Genomic DNA, 20,184 nt, shown 5'->3' on the forward strand with positions numbered 1-20,184 from the left:
AGAGAGAGAGAGAGAGAGAGAGAGAGAGAGAGTCAGTCGGTTAGTTAGTTTTTGCCAACAACCTTTTCTTTAAGAGATGCTCATTAACGTTTTCAGCCTAGGTACAGTTTTTTTTTTTCTTTTCTGATTGGCTACATTTAAAATCTTACAAGGTGGCAGACTCAGAGATTCACATTCAGAGCACACAAATCCAAACAGAAAGCACAGAAGTTTATAACTTTTCTTGGTCCTGTAGATTAAATGGAGACCAGACTATTAGAGATTACTAGTCTCGTGGGATGGGAGCTGGGACTGCATGCCAAAATGCCCCCTATAGCCACATTCATCTATCTTTTCAGTGATATCCCACCAGAAGGATGAGAAAAGAAATGAATTCAGAAAGAACTCCCCATAATATTCCCAGAGTGTTCTCTGTGTAGAGAAAATTTGCCAGGCTGCAAGTATCTTCAGCACTAGGACCCAAGCACTTCAGTCAAGCCTTCCTAGGTACTTGAAGGACCTCTCTGCTAAGAGAAGGGAAAAAGATAGGCTTACTTTTGGATTAGAGGGGATATGAATCAGAGACCCTGCTCCATGTGCAGAGGTGGTGGTTCAGTGTCAGAGACTCCCCACCCATGGATGCCAAAACTGTGGTGGTGTATTGTGGTGGCACCATCTCAAAGAATTCAGAGTCAGACCACACCTAATCCAAGTACAGGCATTTATTAAGGATTGATATCCTTGTAGCAGCAAGCACCCCAAGTGTCCCCAGGGTTTGCTGCCAATACAGGTTCTTAGATCTGCTTTGATAAAGGAAAGCAACTCAAAATGGGTTAACAAGCTTACTTTAATCAGTCAAACTTTACCTAGTTCAGGGGAAAAAGGTCAGCACCCCGAACTTCAGAATATACAGACAGAATTATCAAGACAGAGAAACAGATCAAGTAGACAGTTTTCCAAACTGTCCAATCATTACATCCATACCAAATCAAAGTCTGGGTTTCAAAGCCGGGGGGGCCCTGGACAACGGCTTACCGGAAATTCATCTGTTCAAATAACAGAGCACTTCTCAAAGTAAGCCCCAAAACAAAGCTACTTATCAGGACTTATATAGCCTTCTACAGGCTCAGAGAATGTAACAACCTTATTGACTCACTTGGGAAACAAGAAGTATCTACTGAAAAACAAGCCTCCCACCCCAGGCTCCAGGTGCACTCTAGCCTAGGGGCAGGGAAGATCTTTAAATTTACATTCCCATTACAATCCCTCAAAAGCAGGACAGGTTCCAAGAGGAACCAGCAACTTCAGTGAAAGCAAGATAAATTTTTATAGGGTAAAGATGCAATTACACAACAGAAATTATAAATATTAAAAAGGGAGGAGGTATTTGTTAAGGGATTAGGTAATGGGGAAGGATTTGCTAAGGGTTTAGGTAATGGGGGAAGGGTGCCAGCTTCAGTGAAATTGTGCATGCAGTTACCCACAATGCATACAGAAAAAACCATTTGGTGGGGCTTATATGTACGATAATGATATTATAATTAGTCTCTCTATGTCATAAGTTCACCTAAAGGACAGCTTTTGCTATTACTGTGTAGGCATCTACTTAGGGAAAGTCTCTTCTGTTATTTTGGGGTCCATATCCTGCTCGGGCATCCTGCTGATGCTGCTTTCTCATTGGCTGACTATTGCAGTCCTGTCTGAGACTAGTTGGATGTGCCTGTTGGGGTTGAGTGCATAGACACCCCTGCTGTTTCTGTGAAAAATATGAAGAATGGGTCTGGGGGGCAGTGGCTAACTTAGAGGTAGTTGCTGGGATCCAATCACATGGACATGCCTGCTGTTTCTTCAAGAACCATGAGTTCATGGACACTCTTGTTGTTCTGGCGAGGCAGTGAGGCATATATGAGGAAGTTAGCATATTGAGTGGGGGTGGGGGCAGTGGCTGGATATGGGCAATGGGCCTGCTGTTTAGTTGAGTCTAGGGGCCTGTGGTGTGGTTAAAGCTATATTGTATGGCTAAATCTGGACATACCTGTTGCTCAGTGATGCCCATAAGGAAGTTAGAATTTTGGGGTTAGAGGCAGCTTTATTAGGATTTCATCAGTGGGAAAATAGGATGGAGGGAAATAAATAGTTGGTAATTATTACCAACCAAATGTTTGCAGTGAGTTTCTCTGATAAAAATCTTCAATTCTCAAATATATAGAAAGTGAATCAAATGAAGAGAAATAAGTGCCATTCTTCAATTGATAAATGGTCAAAGGATATGAACAGGCAATTTTCAGAAAAAGTAATCAAGGCTATCTAAAGTCATTTGAAAAAAAATAATACTCTAAACCACTATTTATGAGAGAAATGCATATTAAAACAATTCTAAGCTACCTCACACTTGTCCAATTGGCTAATATGACAGAAAAGAAAAATGACAAATCCCCTTAGGAGGGGATGTAGGAAAATTAAAATACTAATATACTATTGTTGAAGTTCTATGCTGATTCAAGCATTCTAGAGAACAATATGGAACTATGCCAGAAAGGCTATAAAACTATGCATACCCTTTGACCAAGCACTACCACTACTAGGTCTATATCACAAAGAGACAAGAAGCAAAAAGGAAAAGAACCTATATGCACAAAATAATTGTAGCAGCTCTTTTAGTGGTGGCAAAGAATTGGAAATTGAGGGGCTTTCCATCAATTGGGGAATGGTTGAACAAGTTGTTCAATATAATTGTGATGGAATACTATTGTGCTTTAAGAAATGATGAGCAAAATGCCAAGAAAGGCATGAAAAAAATGAAGTGATGGAAAGTGAAATGAGAAGAACCAGGAGATCATTGTACACAGTAATAATTATATTCAATAACTTATCTATTCTCAGAAATACAATAATCCTAAACAATTCTGTAGGACTTATGATGAAAGATGCTGTCCATCTCCAGAGGAAAAACTGATAAATCCTGAATGGAGATCAAAGGCACTGCTTCTTCATTTTTCTTGGGGGTTTTTGGCTGTGTTTTCTTTCATAGAATGACTTAAATAGAAATGTGTTTTGCAAGACTACACATGTATATCCTATGTCAAATTGCTTGCCTTCTCAATGAAGGGGAGGAAGGGAAGGAATTTGAAACTCAAAAGTTGGAAAATTTTTAATTTGTTTTTACATGTAATTTGGAAAAATAAAATATTACATAAGAATAAGAGGAAAATAAATATTCCCTTCAGCTTCTACAATTACACATTTTAACATTATTTGGCTATGAGTTTAAAAGGTTTTGATATATATTCTTTAATTTATCATGAAACCATACTTTTCTCATCCTGGATATTAAATGCCACTTTGATTAACAGACCATTTTTCTGAGATTTGATTAGAGCTTATAAATTTTTCTCTGGAGTATAAATGAGGCAAGTTCCTAGTTCATTGAAGTATATGTATCTCTTTCTCTTAAATAAATTTCTTAACCTTTCATGATACGTGGCATGATGCAAGGCTGTGTTGTACTACTCCATATTCACTTGGGAATTTCTAAAATTCCAAAATTGTTCTGCTTTTCGATATATCAATATATTTGTCAGAGTTCTTCATTCCTTAAAAGATTTCCAAGTCCATTCAAAGTAAAAAGAAAAGTAAATAAAATAGTTTTGGGAGGAGGCTGTTTTGGTGTTTGATGAAGATGCCCAGATCCTATTATATAGGCTTACCTGGACTTCTGACATATATTTGGTATAGCTTTGAATGAAAAAGGTGAGTTTCATTAGCAAAAATAACTTTTTCCAATTTTCAGTACTCTTCTCTGTGTTGTCTTGGATATGATATTTTCCCCTTCATAGTAATACTTAAAACCTCTATTTAAATAGTATTTTTCTTGTTCTTCCAACTTGAAGAAGAAGAAACCTATATAGAGAAATCAGTAAAAATCCCTCTAGCCATCAAGTTTTCCTGAAGGTAGTTGCTTATTTTCTGAGGATTAATTAGACAACCTCAAAGGGATAGTTTGTTAGTTCTCAGTTCTTTTTATTTGTTTCAATTATCCTGTCCTTTAATCTTTGGTAAGATTGGTTCTATTTAATCATATCATTGAACAATCCCTAAAATGCATGGTTTTTACAATACCAAAATGACTGGAATCACTCTAATAGTCATTGAAATGCTATAGCTATTGAATGTTTCACTGGAGTAAAATACATTCTTTAAAATAACAACATTATAAACACACAAAAAAAGGGGCAGCTAGGTGGTGCAGTGAATAGAGCACCAGCCCTGGAGTCAGGAAGACCTGAGTTCAAATCCAGCCTCAGACACCTAACACAAAAAAAACTAGCTGTGTGGCCTTGGGCAAGTCACTCACTTCACCCCAACTGCCCTACCTTCCCCCCTCCAAAAAGAAAAAAAAAGACCAAAAAAAAAAAAGAAATTAAATGCATGTATCAGACAAAATCCTAAATTCTACTGGCAGAGAATAGAACTAAGGTGAGAATATATGTGCATATTTATATGTATATATCTGTATATTTATATATCTATACATACATGTGTATGCATGTTTGTGAAGGCATACATATATACATGTATATACACATATGTATATGCTTGTGTACATACATGAATATGTATATATACTGTGTGTATATATACACATACACATATACATACATATATATGTGTGTGGGTAGAGGTAGAGATAGAGATAAAGATATTCCTTTTACTACCCTAATACTGAGAAAGGTCTCATGACTTACAAATATTATCTTTCCATGTAGGAATGTAAACAGTTCAACCTTAATAAGTCCCTTATGGCTTATCTTTCTTGTTTACCTTTTCATGTTTCTCTTGATTCTTATATTTGAAAGTCAAACTTTCTATTTAGTTCTTGTCTTTTTAACAATAATGTTTGGAAGTTATCTATTTCTTTGAAATTCCATTTTTTCCCTTGAAGCATTATACTGAGTTTTGCTAGGTAGGTGATTCTTGGTTTTAATCTTACCTTCTTTAACCTCTGGAATATCACATTTCAAGCTCTCAGATCCCTTAGGGTAGAAGCTTCTAAATCTTGTGTTATCTGATTGTGTTTTCACAATACTTGAATTGTTTCTTTCTGGGTGCTTGTAATTTTTTTTCCTTGACCTGGGAACTTTGGATTTTTTTCCTTTTATTATTTTTTAATTTATTTATTTCCTTTTAGCTTTCAACATTCAGTTCTTCAATCCCTTGAGTTTCAAATTTTCTTCTACTCCCTCTCTTCCTTCCTTTCCCCCCATGGTGGCATGTAATCAAACATAGGATCTACAAATATCTTCACATTGAACATTAGTCAAGTTGTAAAGAAGGTTATAGCAAATAGGGTGAACAATGAGAAAAAAGAAATAAAACAAAAAAAAAGAGAGAGAAAGCAAGTAGTTTACTTCAATCTGCATTCAGACTCTAGTTCTTTCTCTGGATGTGTATATCCCTTTCCATCATAAATCTTTTGGAGGTGTCTTATAACCTTGCATTGCTGAGGGGAGCCCAGTCTATCAAAGTTAGTCATCCCACATATGATGTGCCTGTAATTGTGTACAAAGTTCTTCTGGTTCTGCTTTCCTCACTCAGCATCAGTTTATTTAAGTGTCTCCAGGTTATTACAAGTCCATCTATTTGTTCCTCATTTCTTGTAGCACAATAGTATTCTATTACATTCATATACCACAACTTGTTTAGTCACTCCCCAGTTGATAGGCATCCCTTTGATTTCCAATTCTTTGCCATCACAAAAAGAGTTGCTACAAATATTTTTGTACATATGGGTACTTTTCCCACTTCAATGATCTCTTTGGGAGATAGCCCTAGGAGTGGTACTGCTGGGTCAAAGGGTATTGACTTATTTATAGCCCTTTGGGCATACCTCCATATTGATCTCCAGAATGGTTGAATCAGTGGAGAACAACTCCACCAACAAAGCATTGGTATTCCAATTTTTCAACATCCTCTCCAGCATTTATTATTTTTCCTTTTTGTCATCTTAGGTAATCTGAGTGGTGAGATGTGGTAACTCAGAGTTGTTTTGATTTGCTTTTCTCTTATCAATAGTTATTTAGAGTGATTTCAAATGCTTATAGATATCTTTAATCTCTTCCTCTGAAAACTGCTTCTTCTTATCCTTTGAACATTTATCAAATGGGGAATGATTTGTGTTCTTATAGGTTTGACTCAGTTCTCTGTATATTTTAGAAATGGGGCCTTTATCAGAGACACTGGTGGTAAAAATTCTTTCCCAACATTCCACTTCCCTCTAAATCTTGGTTACATTGACTTTATTTGTATAGAAACTTTTCAATTTAATGTAATCAAAATTATCCATTTTGCATTTCATAATGCTCTCTAACTCTTGTTTGGTCATAAAATTTCTTCACCATAAATCTGACAGGGAAATTATTCCTTGCTCTCCCAGACTGCTTACAATATTAGCCATAATAGCTAGATTGCGTACCCATTTAGACTTTATTTTATCTTACCGTGTAAGATATTGGTCTATGCCCAGTTTCTGCCATTCTATTTTCCAGTTTTCCTAGCAGTTTTTGTCAAATAGTGAGTTTTTATCCCAAAAGCTGGGGTCTTTGGGTTTATCAAACAGTAGATTAATATAGACATTGACTGCTGTGTCTCATGTACCTAATCTATTCCACTGATCCACTATTCCTCAGCCAGTACCAAGTAGTTTTGATGACTGCTGCTTTATAATACAGATTAAAATCTGGTACAGCTAGGCCACCTTCCCTAGCATTTCTTTTCATTAATTTCCTTAATATTATGGGCCTTTTTTTTCTTCCAAATGAATTTTGTTACTATTTTTTCTAGCTCTATAAAATAATTTTTTGGTAGATTGATTGGTATGGCACTAAATATGTAAATTAAATTAGGTAAAATTGTTATTTTTATTATATTAGTTCCACCTAGCCACTAGCAATTGATGTTTTTCCAATTATTTAGGTCTGACTTTATTTGTGTGAAAAGTGTTTTGTAATTGTGCTCATATAGGTCCTGGGTTTGTTTTGGCAAGTAGATTCCCAAATATTTTATGTCTACAGTAACTTTAAATTGAATTTCTTTTTGTATTTCTTGCTGTGGTATTTTGTTAGATAGATAGTTCTTCCTCTAACTCCCTTAACTTCTCCTCTAGGATTGTGGATGCTATACTGCCTGGTGCATATATGTTTAGTAATGATATTGTTTCTTTTTCAATGGTGCCTTTTAGCAGGATATAGTTTCCTTCCTTATCTCTTTTAATTAGATCTATTTTTGCTTTTTCTTTGTCTGAGATAAGGATTCTACCCCTGCTTTTTTTTTTTACTTTAGCTGAAGCATAATATATTCTACTCCAACATTTTACCTTTGCCCTGTGTGTATCCCCCTTTTTCAAATGTGTTTCCTGTAGACTGCATATTGTAAGATTATGGTTTTTAATCCATTCTGTTATCCACCTCTGTTTTATGGGAGAGTTCATCCCATTCACATTTACAGTTATTATTACTGTCTGTGTCTTTCCCTCAATCCTATTCCCTCCTGTTTATGCTTTTATTTCTCCCTTCCCCTTCTTAGGAGTTTTCCTTTTGACCAATGCCTCCCTCAGTATTCCCTCCCTATGCACTCCCCTCTCTTTAACCTACTCTTCTCTCTTACTACTTCTTCTCTCTCTTCTAACCACCCCCATTTTTATTCCCCTTTCCCCCGTACTGCCTGGAGGGCACAATAGATTTTTATACTTAATAAAGTAGGTTATTCCCTCCTTGAACCCAATCCAATGAGAGTAAATTTCATACAGTGCTCCTGTCCCTTCCTCCTTTCCTTCTACTATAATAAGTTTTGTGTCTCTTCACTTTAGAATCCTATACTTAACTGATTATGTTATTCCCTTCATGAACTAAAACCAGTGAGAATATAGTTCATGTGATGTTCATCTCCCTCCCTTCTTTCCCTCTATTATAGTATATTTTATGCCTCTTTGTGTGGCATAATTTACCCTTTTCTGCCTCCTCCTTTCCTTTTCTCCCATTACAATCCCTTTGCAACCATTAATAAGATTTTTGTCACAAGATTAGTCAATTTATACCCATGCCCTCTATCTATGTATATACCTTTTAAATGTCATGATAATTATACAATTCTCAACATTGACAGGTATCAGCTTCCCATATAGGTATATAAACAGTTTGATCTTATTGAATTGCAAGTTATGTGTGTGTGTGTGTCTGTATCTTACTTGTTTACCTTTTTATGTCTCTCTTTAGTCTTGTATTTGGAGATCAAATTTTCCATTGAGCTCTGGTTTTTTCATCAGGAAAGTCTGGAAGTCCCTCATTTCATTGAACAACCATCTCCTTGCCTGAAAGATTATACTCAGTTTTGCTGGGTAGCTGATCCTTGGTAGCAATCCAAGCTCATTTGCCTTATGAAATATCATATGCCAATCCCTTCAGTCTTTTAATGTTGAAGCTTCTAGTTCCTGTGTAATACTGACTGTAGCTCCACAATATTTGAATTGTTTCCTTCTGGCTCCTTTAAGTATTTTTTCCTTGGCCAGATAATTCTGGAATTTGGCTAGATTATTTCTTGGAGTTTTCAAGTTAGTCTCTCTTTCAGGAGGTGTCCAATGAATTCTTTGACCTCAGAGCAGATTTCTTTCATAATTTCTTGGAGAATATTGTCCAGGTTTATTTTTTCATCATGGTTTGTTGGTAGACCAATAATTCTTACATTATGTCTCCTGGATCTGTTCTCCAGGTCACTTGTTTTGAAAATGAGATATTTTACATTTTCTTCTAATTTTTCAATCTTTAGGTCTTGTTTGACTGATTCTTTTTTTTTCTTTTTTCAAATGCTTTATTAACTTCTGATTTATATCATTAATTTCCACCAGATTTTGAGTTACAAATTTTCTCCCCATTTTTCCCCTACCCACCACCCCAAAATAGCAATCCCACAGGATATCCCCTCCTCCAATCTGCTCTCTCCCATATCTTCTCCCATACCCCCTCCAACTTTCTAGTAGGGCACGGTGGATCTCTATGCCCCAGTACCTGTATATTTTATTTTCCAATTACATGTAAAATAGCATTAATAACAGTATATATAATTTTAAACATTTGATTTTAAAACTTTGACTTCCAGATTCATTCCCTTCCTCCCTTGTCACCAACCCTTACTGGGAAGATAAGCACTTCAGTATAAGTTGTACATGTGTAGCTAATACAAAACATTAACATAGTAGATATATTGTAAAAGACTGACTACATTTCCCTCCCTCCTGTGCCACCACCCACTTGTTCTATTCTCTACTTTGATCCTGTCCCTTTTCAAAAGTGAGTGCTTCCAACTTCCCCCCCCACCCCAGCCTGCTCTCAGCATCATCCCCCTCTCATCCCCTTCCCCCCTACTCTCTTGTAGAGTGAGATACACTATTTAGTGTGTATGTCATTCCTTCCCTGAGCCAAATTCAATGAGAATATGGTTGACCCATTCCCTTTTGCCTTCCTATTCTTCTCCTTCATTGTAGCCATTTTCCCTTGCCTCTTCTATATGAGATAGTTTACCCCATTCTGTCTCTCTTCATCTCCTCTCAGAGATTTTACACTGGGGCAATAATATCTGGGTTTGTTCAGAGTGGATGATTATAGCAGGTAGGGTTTACTTTGTCATTTGGCTCAAGGAAGTTCAGGTATGTGATTTTTGAAGATCCAGGCTGTGGGTTGATAGCCCCAGGAAGACCCTGGGATTTTCTCTTACCCAGCTCCAACAGATCCTCCATCCTGCAGTGAGAAGTCTGAAAATCACCCCTATGGTGGGTAAATCCACTTGCCTGGCTTCACTCTAGCTCCGCTGTGGTCTGGTCTCAGGTCTGTGCTGGTACAGCTCGTGTGCTCTGCACTCCCCCCGCCCAGTCCTGCATGTGCACTTTCCTGGATTGGTAATTTGCCACACTCCATCTCCCAATGGATTCTGTCACTCTAAAATTCCCTCATATTCACTCATATTCCCTTTTTAGACATTACTGAAGGAATTCATGGAGGAGTTCAGGTGAGTTCCTGCTTTCACTCCACCATCTTGGCTCTGCCCAACTTTGGAATTTGACTACAATATTCCTAGGAGTTTTCCTTTTGGGATCTCTTTCAGGAGGTGATTGGTATATTCCTACAGTTCCTGTTTCATCCTCTGCTTCTAGAATATAAGGGAAGTTTTCCTTGAAAAGATTTTCTTTTTGAAAAGTTTTCCTTGAAAGATGATGTCTAGGCTCTTTTTCTGATAATGGTTTTCAGGGAGACCAATAATTTTTAAGTTATCTCTACTAGATCCATTTTCCAGGTCAGTTGTTTTTCCAATGAGAAATTTTGTATTATCTTCTATTTTTCCATTCTTTTGGTTTTGTTTTATAATTTCTCTATTTCTCATAAAGTCATCAGCTTCCATTGGCTCCATTCTAATTTTGAAGGAATTATTTTCTTCAGTGAATTTTTGGACCTCCTTTTCCATTTGTACAATTTTGCTTTTTAAAACATCCTTCTCTTCAATGGCTTTTTGGACCTCTTTTGCCATTTGGGTTCATCTATTTTAAGGTGCTATTTCTTCACTATTTTGGGGGGGGGTCTCCTTTACCAAGCTGTTGATTTATTTTTCATAATTTTCTTTTTTTGTTTGTTTGTTTGTTGTTGTTGTTGTTGTTTTGCTTTTCTTGGAGTGTAGAAGGCAGGGAAATTGGGTTTAAATGACTTTCCCAACGTCACAAAACTACTAAATTTTAAGTGTCTGAGGCTGAGTTTGAATTCACATCCTCCTGACTCCAGGGCAAGCTACCCCTTTTCATGGGTTTCTTGCATCACTCTCATTTTCTTCCCACTTTAACCTCTATTTCTTTTACTTGATCTTCAAAATCCTTTTTCAGCTCTTCATGGCCTGCAGCCAACTGATATCTTTCTTTGAGGTTTTGGATGTAGGAGCTTTGACTTTGTAGTCATCTTCTGGTTGTATGTTTTGATCTTCCTTGTTACCAAAGTAAGATTCCTCAGTCTGATTTTTTACTGCTATTTGCTCATTTCCCCACTCAATTATTAGCCCTTTTAATTATTTGTTAAAGTAGGACTCTTTTCCAGTGTAAAGTGTGTATTGTCCCAAGCTACAGGGTTTTGTGCAACTATTTTCAGAGATACTTCTAGGGACCTGTAAATTTTCAGTTCTTCCAAGGTTGTATGATTAAAGGAGAGGTGTTTACTCCTCTCTTGGTCTGTGCTCTGATCTATGAGTGACTAAAAGCACTCTTTTCTTCCTTGGAACCAAGAGGAGGGATTCCTTCTCCATCAGTGTCACAAGCTCCACCATACCAGTGCTCCTCCTTGCCCCAGGACCACTACCCAAGACTGTGACCCAGATCCAAGACCCAGAAAACAAAGAGAATCTAGACTTAGCACCACAAAGATATCCCTGAAATTCCCCTTTGATCATTTACTCTGTCCCCCCACCATCTGTGGGCTAAGAACTCCAGAAGCAGCCACTACTGCTGCAACTGCTGCCACTCTGGGGTTGGGGCTAGACCTTGTTCCTCTCTCTCCCAGGTACAACAGACATTTCCTACTGAGCTTCTAAGTTCTCTTTGGTGTTTGTGGGTTGAAAAGTCTGGAAACCTCCACAGCTTCCAGTGATTCAGTGCCAAGAGGCCTGCTCCAGCTTTGCTACTGTCTGGTCTGTGCCAGCACAGCTAACACTAGACTGTACTCCACTCTCATACTGGTGCAACACACCTTTCCTGTTGATCTTCCAGGTTGTCTTGGGCTGGAACTTTCTTTCACTGTCATTTTGTGTGTTTTGCTGCTCTAGAATTTGTTTGCAGTCATTTTTACAGGTATTTGGAGATTTTGTGGGGAGTGATCAAGAAAGTCCCTGCTTATACTCCACCATCTTGGCTCTGCTTCAGATACCTGAAATTGTTATAACATTATTCCTTATGTTGAACGAAAACTTGTTCCTGGTTTGTACAGGACAAGTCTAATCCTCCCATATGATGGCTTTGCAAGTATTTGAAGACAGATGTAATGTTTTTCCTGTAATGCCCAACAATTTTAATAATGTTCAAATCAAAAAACTAAAACAAATGGGAAAACTGGGAGAGGTGAGAAAGGTAGTACAAGAACTCCATATTGCCTTTGTTCTACTGAAAGATATTTATTTCTGCACAGGCTGATCTAGGGCACTATGGATAATCCCTCCTTTGAGACAATGCTTCATCTGCTTCAGTGAATGCAGGGATCTCAACGTCAACTTAACATACCCCAAAATCAGGAAATGAGTGTCCTGAGGGGGAGATGGCAGGAATTATCTCACCAAATATCACTGCTAGTTCTCTCTGTGGCAAAAAGTAGTTGGATATGGCTATGAGAAAGACCAAAGAGTAAATGACAAAGAGGATGACAAAAGAGATCACAGCTTTCATGGCTCTAGAATGGATCTCTGTTCTGGGATCTTTAGTATCCATGACATAGAGCTTTATCTTCCTGGTATGTTTCCACACAGAGAGGATTAACAGGGAAAATGATATCAGGGATGCAGTAAAGGGAAAGAGAGACCCCAGATTGAGGAAAATCAGGGCATTATAGTGAGCAGAGTTGTTTTGTTTTGTTTCTTTTGTTCTTTCTCCTTCCCCAGCTCTTGACATCTTCCATATATTGCTCTGTTATTAGGAGGCTGATGAATACAGATATGAGTAAAGATGTCAGTAGCATAATGAGAATCACTTTGTTAATTCTCCACTTCAGAGAAAAAGGAGGTGGGAGAAATTGGCTATCTTCAAAGAGTAGAATATGCTAAGTCAGGTAGCAAACACTTAACTTGTTGGCAATTGCCCAAAAGCTTTCATAGTCAAGTGCTTCTGGATAAAGAATCGTTATAAAACTATTTAACAGTATCATGAACAACAAGCCAGGTCTGGAGATGGCTAGCCTTGTGAGAATTAAATCAACCAAGTAGATTTTCCTTTTCTTGATCCAGTCAATGATGTTCACCAGTCCAATGAATCCATTCCCCCAAAATCCCCATTATGAAATCTCCAGCTATGATCATGGAGATGGTCTCCATTGCATCTAACATATCTGCAGAGAGAAAACTCCAATGTCTAATAGCACAGTTTTGGGATTAATTTTCAACCAGTCTGTTGAGGAGAGATGTCTATGTCATTGAATTTTTGCTGTCATTTCCATTTCTCTGCCTTTATTATGTCTCCCATCTTCAGAGAGAAGTTTTCACCTATGTTTTGTTCAAGGTAAGAATTGTTTTCACAAAATTTCCTTATTCTTTGTTGTTACATTGACCTATGTAAAGGTTTTTTGGGATAAAACTATGTCCTTTTATTAGCACTGCAGCTTGTGATTTTGCATGCATGATGAGAACTGAAGGGTTGGGCTTCTATCAGTTTACATGCAAATAGGAAAAGATTCCCTTTCATCATTTGGCACATTTCTTTTGATGCTACTTTCCATACATTTCAGATCCATCACCAGTTTGAGCTATGAAAGAGGTAACCCCCAAAATAATCCACATTCTTGACAATGAAACAAATCCAGAGATGAATTTCATTATTGCTGCCAGCAGTGAATATTTATAAAGGCTCAAAGATCAGGATTAGAAATTATTCGAACAGTGAACATAATCCATCCCTATAATTCAAGCCCAAAAGGAAGATATTCTTCAATTACAGCCATAATTTAGAAAGGAAAACATTCAAATTCTAATACATTAAGAGAATTCACATTCTCATCAATCAGTGATTATTTCTTCAACAGTAACTTTATTAAACACTACTCATAGTAAAAAATAAATCATCTAACTGAATTTAAAGTTCTTTTCACAATAAAGAAGCTATTTTCTTGTTATATAATATGCTTTATGAGACATATGAGGCAATCTATTTTCATTTTATGATTCCAATTTCACTATCTTGTTTTTTTTTTAAGTTACTAGATACAAAACTATTGTCTCCAGTTATTCAGAAAATTAATGGTTAAAGTTCCTACAATTTTGCCAGTGAATTCCAAAACACTCATGATAGGAAATGCTATCCACATTCAAAGATAGAAATATGGAGTCCAAAAGTAGATGAAATTATACTATTTTCACTTGTTTTTTTCTTTTTGTGCTTTTTCCCTTTTGTTCGCATTCTTTTTTCTTAACGTTACTAACGAGGGAAAATGTGATGCTGTGCATGTATAGCATTTATCAGATTGCTTGGTGTCTTGGGTGGGGGGCAGAGAAAGGAGGGAGAAAAATCAGGAACTCAAAATCCTACAAAAATAAATGTTGAAAAATATCTTTACATGTAATTGGAAAAATACTATTAACTGCAACAAAAAAGAATGTCTATTTCTCATACTTTACTCTGATATATGCTTTATTAAAACGTTTATAATGTATGAAAATTTTTAGTTGACATCCCACAAAGTTGACAGGGACAAAAATCCATGAAGGAAGATGGTACTAAATGAATCAACCAACAGGCATGCATTACTGCCTGGCACTGTACTAAGAAGTGGTAATTCCAAAACAAAACATGAAATATTCCCTTAGGAAGCTTGCAGTCTGGCTTAGAGGGTAGACAACATGTAGATAGATAAGTAGTTACAAATGGATATAAAATCAATTCAAGGTAACGTCGATGACTAAAAGCACTGGAAATGAGGGTGATCAGAAGAGACTTTTATTCCCTTCCTTTCTCACCAGGATTTTCTTTCATGCCCCAGAAGCCTCTCCATCCTGGAAAATCCCTTCTGCCCTAAAGTTCCCTCCTGGGAAGTGCTCTTAGGCCCTGAGGGCCCACCCTGTGACTGGGCTTCTCCTCCTAGAGCCCCCCGCCCCCCCTTAGGGATTATTTTTAGAAGTGAGCTCCTAGAGGGCAGAGACTGTTTTTCTCTTGCTCATATTTAAGTTCTCAGGCTTAGCACAGGGTCTAGCATGCAGTTAGCTTAATAAATGCTTGCTGACTGACTGGCTGGCTTTACATAGAAAGCAGTGCTTAAGTTGAGTATTGAAGGAAAGTAGGGATACCAAGAGGTGATGGTGAAGATGAAGTCCATTTCAGAGACAGGCAGCACAAAGGCAAGGGAACCTTTGGTTCCTTTATTCCTACCCATACATACCATTCTTTGCTTTTTAAAGACATTAATTTTATCAGCAGAAATTTGGAGTCATTGCTTGAAAGTGCTGAGCAATATACCCTACACATTCCAACCTGTTTTCCTCTTTTCAATTAATTTGGGGCCTAACTTCTTTTTTCAACTGTATTGCTTTTTCAAATTTCACCTATTAATGAATTAATTACGTAATAACCTAAAAATCAAAGTCCAGAGAATATGCATTTTTCATACACATTGCTGCTTTACTGTAGATGGTTAGATCTGACGAGACTTTATAATGTCCTAATACTTTATAAAATCATATTATTCACAAGTGGAAACATTTGGAGGACATCTGCACTGAGACCTGCCCTGACATCTGCCCTGCTGATGTCTCTCTTCTACCCACTTAGAAGAGTGACCCTCCAGGACATATTTGCAGAAACCATACCTACCCTTCACTACATCTCATTTGCTCAGTTTTGGAACTCTGTATTTGGGCTGTTGATGAATACAAACTCATAAACAAACCATCTAGATGGTTTCAGGCCATACTATATATGTCTTTCAGACATTTGCAAAGCAATCAAAATAAAGGCCAAATTAGGCACCTCATACCTGTGTGTACAGTCACCTTACTTTTGATCCTCTTACTTTAAGAACATTAATCATATTTATACCACCATTGACCCTAGAAAGGGAGCAATGTGTGAATGCCACATGACTCTGCTCATAATCCCTGTGATTCCTCATACCAAGACTCTCTTTCTTGGCCACCTTTCTCCTTATTGCTTTCCCAAATGGAATATAAGCTCCTTGAGGACAGGGTCTATCTTGATTTTGTATTTGTATCCCCAGTGCTAACACAGTCAGGCAAAAAATAAACACAATTATTTTTTCATTCATTCATTTACCTAACCATCAATAGGGAATATCTCCTTAATTTGGACTTCATCTTAAGCAGTCTCCATGACAGCTCCATGGAAAACCACTTTGGTGAGTATATGTCTCTCTGCATAATTCTTTCCTTCATGTCAATGCTCAATGAATAAAGTTATCTCACTAGTTACATCTGTCCTGGAATCTTGGATTATTTGATATGTATACTCACAATCATTCCCTCAGCCTCAGTCCCACAGCACTTTGTTTAGCTGGTGTCTATCCTCCCTGAACACTTTTTAACAAACCTTAGGATTTGCCTCTTCTCAGATCACTATGTCAAACTTGGTCAATTTTTTAATCTCAGGATAACTCTTAGTCTGCCATAAAGTTTCATGATGGCATGGTGGACTTTTGGCTAACTAAATTCCCTTTCCTTTTATGAATGAATGAAGTCAAGACAGGTAAATATAACATTGTTCCTATAACTTCAATAATCAGAATACATGAACCTGACATATAAGCCAATACTTAAACTCACAAATGACAATATCTTCCTTTACAAGAAATATTATTTAAAGTAGGAATAGACAAGGGAGATGGTAGAAAGAAACTACTGGCTTTCTCTTCTAGTTGAAGTATTTTGGTAGACACACACAGAGAAATCTTCTGAATCAAGACAGTCATTTGTTTTCCTAGAAAGTAAATCCATATCTTTTAAGAAGATATGTGTGCAGGGGAGGCCAGGTGGCTCAGCGAGTAAGAGCACCGGCTCCAGTGTCGGGATGACCTGGATCAAATCCAGGCTCAGATACTCAGCACCACACCCAAAAATAATAACTGGCCGTGTAACCTTGAGCAAGTTACTTAACCCCGATTGCTTAAAAAAAAAAAAAAGATATGTGTGCACTTTTCACACAAATAAAGTCAGATCTAAGTAATTGGAAAAACATCAATTGCTCATTGCTGGGTCAAGCTAATATAATAAAAATTACTATTTTACCTAAATTAAATTATATATTTAGTGCCATAACAATTAATTTACCAAAAAATTACTTTACAGACATAGAGAAAATAGTAACAAAATTCATGTTGAAGAACAAAGGGTCCAGAATATCAAGGGAATTAATGAAAAGATATGCTAGGGAACGTGAACTAGCTATACCAGATTTCAATCTGTATTATAAAGCAGCAGTCATCAAAACTACTTGGTACTGGCTGAGGAATAGAGGAGTGGATCATTGGAATAGATTGGGTACACAAGACTCAGCAGTTAATGACTATAATAATCTACTCTTTGATAAACCCAAAGACCCCAGTTTTGGGGATAAGAACTCACTATTTGACAAAAACTGCTGGGAAAACTGGAATATAGTATGGCAGAAACTGGGCATAGACCATTATCTATCACCATATACCAAAATTAAGTCTAAATGGGTGCATGATCTAGGTATAAAGGCTGATACTGTAAGCAATTTGAGAAAGCAAGGAATAGTTTACCTGTCAGATTTGTGGAGAGGGGAAGACTTTATGACCAAACAAGAATTAGAGAGCATTATAAAATGCAAAATGGATATCTTTGATTACATGAAATTGAAAAGTTTTGTACAAACAAAGCCAATGTAACCAAGATTAAGAGGGAAGTGGGAAATTGGGAAAGAATTTTTGCAACCAATGTCTCTGATAAAGGCCTCATTTCTAAAATATACAGAGAATTGAGTTAAATCTATAAGAATACAAGTCATTCCCCATTTAATAAATGGTCAAAGGATATGAACAGGCAGTTTTCAGAGGAAGAAATTAAAGATATCTATAAACATATGAAAAAATGCTCTAAATCACTATTAATTAGAGAAATGCAAATCAAAACAACTCTGAGGTACCACATCTCACCATTCAGATTGCCTAAGATGACAAAACAGGAAAATGACAAATGCTGGAGAGGATGTGGAAAAATTGCAACACTAATGCATTGCTGGTGGAGTTGTGAACTGATTCAGCCATTCTGGAGTGCTATCTGGAATTATTCCCAAAGGGCTATAAATAACTTCATATCCTTTGACCCAGCAATACCACTTCTAGGGTTGTATCCCAAAGAGATCATAGAAGTGGAAGACCCATATGTACAAAAAATATTTATAGCAGCTCTTTGTGGTTGCAAAGAATTGGAAATTAAGGGGGTGCCCATCAACTGGGGAATGGCTGAACAAGTTGTGGTATTTGAATGTAATGGAATACTATTGTGCTATAAGAAATGAGGAGCAGATGGACTTCATATTTACCTGGAGAGGCTTATACAAACTGATGCTGAGTGAGAAGAGTAGAACCAGGAGAAATTTGTACACAATTACAGACACAAGGTATGTTTGATGACCAACTTTGATAGACTGAACTCTTCTCAGCAATTCAGGGTTATAAGTCAACCCCAAAAGACTCATGATGGAGAGAGATGTCTACATCCAGAGAAAGAACTAGAAAGAACTGAGTTTGAATCCAGATTGAAACAAACTACCTGATGGTTTTCTTTTTCTTGTTTGGTTTTCTTTCCTCTTTCCTATTGTTCATTCCATCTGATACAATCCTTCTTTATAACCTGACTAATGTCTAATGTGAAAGTATTTGCAGATCCTATACTTGATTATATGCCATCATGGGGGGGAGGGGAGGGAGGGAGAGAAAATTTGAAACTCAAGGAATTGTGGAACTGAAACTTGTAAACAAATTAATAAAGACCAAAAAAATTTAAAAAAGAAGATATGTGTGTTGAGGGCTAGGGGATGAGGACTTCCAGGAGCCAAGATGGTGGTGTAAGTAGGATATCTCCCTAACTTTCTCATATTCACCTCCAAACAACCAGAAAACAATGCCCTAAAACAAATAATGAAACAGTAGAACCCACAAAAACATGGCATGAAACATTCTTTTAGCCCCCAAACTTGGAAGGTCAGAAGGAAAGTTCTGTCTCAGTGAGATCAAAGGAGAGCACAGTCCAGGAGTGGAAGCATCCCAGCAACCCAGCAGCAAGCCTGACCTCAGCAAACCAGCAGGAGATTTTGAGTCAAAATGTGCTGCAACTGGCAAATGCCAATAGCACAACACCCTCTGACCCTCTCCCCTGACACATGCCTCAGCATAGCCAGGTAAACAGGCAGACACCAGCTCCGAGAATCCCCATGTGCTTTAGTGTAGCCCTGGGGAAACAGGCAGCTCCCAACAGCTAGACTGCCAAGTGCTTCAGGGTAGCCCCCAGCAAGCAAATAGACATCAACACAGGGCCCCACAGCTGCCTAAGCAAACAGGCATCACCAGTGCTTAGTTCCCTCTCCCCCAGGTAACCCAGCATAACCTTGTGAACAGGCGGCCTCCAACACAGGGACTCCCACGTGCTTCGGTGCAGACCTGGGCAAACAGATGCCAATGCATGGATCAGCACATGCCAGACATCAGCATTGGGACCCAGGTTCAGCACCAGGTAACTGTGAGACATAGCAATGCCAACAACTCCCCATGCCACCCCATTAGTGCAGCACCAGACAGAAGAGCACCCCAAAAAAGGGTTCCCCAAGGAGTCTCAGGGCAACATCAGTGCAGCACCAGTCAAAAAAGCAAGGTATGCATCCCCTCACACTAGAAGCTTGGTACAGTGTTATCCCAGGAGGAGAATAAAAATTTTAAAGTAAGGAGAAAGGCAAGAAACCATGAGCAAAAAAAAAAAAACAAACAAGAAAAAAAAGAATCTTACCAGAGAAAGTTATTATGGTGACAGGAATGATCAAGAAATAAATTCAGAAAAGGACAACAATGCCAAAGCACTTATGGGCAAAGCCCCAATGATAAATGGGAATTGGTCTCAAGCTCAGAAAGAACTCATGGAAGAGTTTTTTTTTTTTTAATCCAAATAGAGAGGTAGGGGATAAATGGGGAAAAGAAATTAGAATGATGCAAAAGAATTATGAAAAAAGAGTCAACAGCTTGGAAAAAGTAATTTTTTTTAAAACTGCTTAAAAAGTAGAACTGGTCAAAAGGAAAAGGAGATACAAAAATCCACTGAAGAAAACAACTCATCATAAAGTAAATTTGGCCCAACAGAAAAGGAGGCACAAAAGCTAACTGAGGAAAAAAACTCTTTAAAAATTAGAATTGGTCAAGTGGAAGCTAATGACACCATGAGACATCAAGAATCAATCAAACAAAA

At 37.5% G+C, this 20,184-nt stretch overlaps 1 protein-coding gene and 2 pseudogenes across 1 annotated transcript in view; all 3 read right to left on the reverse strand.

Moving 5' to 3' along the window:
- Positions 1–1,122, reverse strand: part of METTL21C (methyltransferase 21C, AARS1 lysine) — a 113,730-nt gene extending 112,608 nt beyond the window's left edge. The window contains exon 1 of the mRNA XM_069064214.1: positions 1,015–1,122. The gene's annotated coding sequence lies outside the window, so the exon portion shown is untranslated. The remainder of the gene's footprint in view (positions 1–1,014) is intronic.
- LOC138143051 (taste receptor type 2 member 7-like) overlaps positions 1–9,944 on the reverse strand; it is a 32,714-nt pseudogene extending 22,770 nt beyond the window's left edge.
- Positions 9,945–12,171: 2,227 nt separating this feature from the next.
- Positions 12,172–13,092, reverse strand: LOC138143052 (taste receptor type 2 member 7-like; annotated as a pseudogene).
- Positions 13,093–20,184: the final 7,092 nt, after the last annotated feature.

The sequence above is a fragment of the Petaurus breviceps genome, unplaced genomic scaffold, assembly GCF_028583685.1.
Source record: "Petaurus breviceps papuanus isolate PSGF00001 unplaced genomic scaffold, PetGlider_PUasm1.0 90625, whole genome shotgun sequence".
Classification (NCBI taxonomy): Eukaryota; Metazoa; Chordata; class Mammalia; order Diprotodontia; family Petauridae; genus Petaurus; species Petaurus breviceps.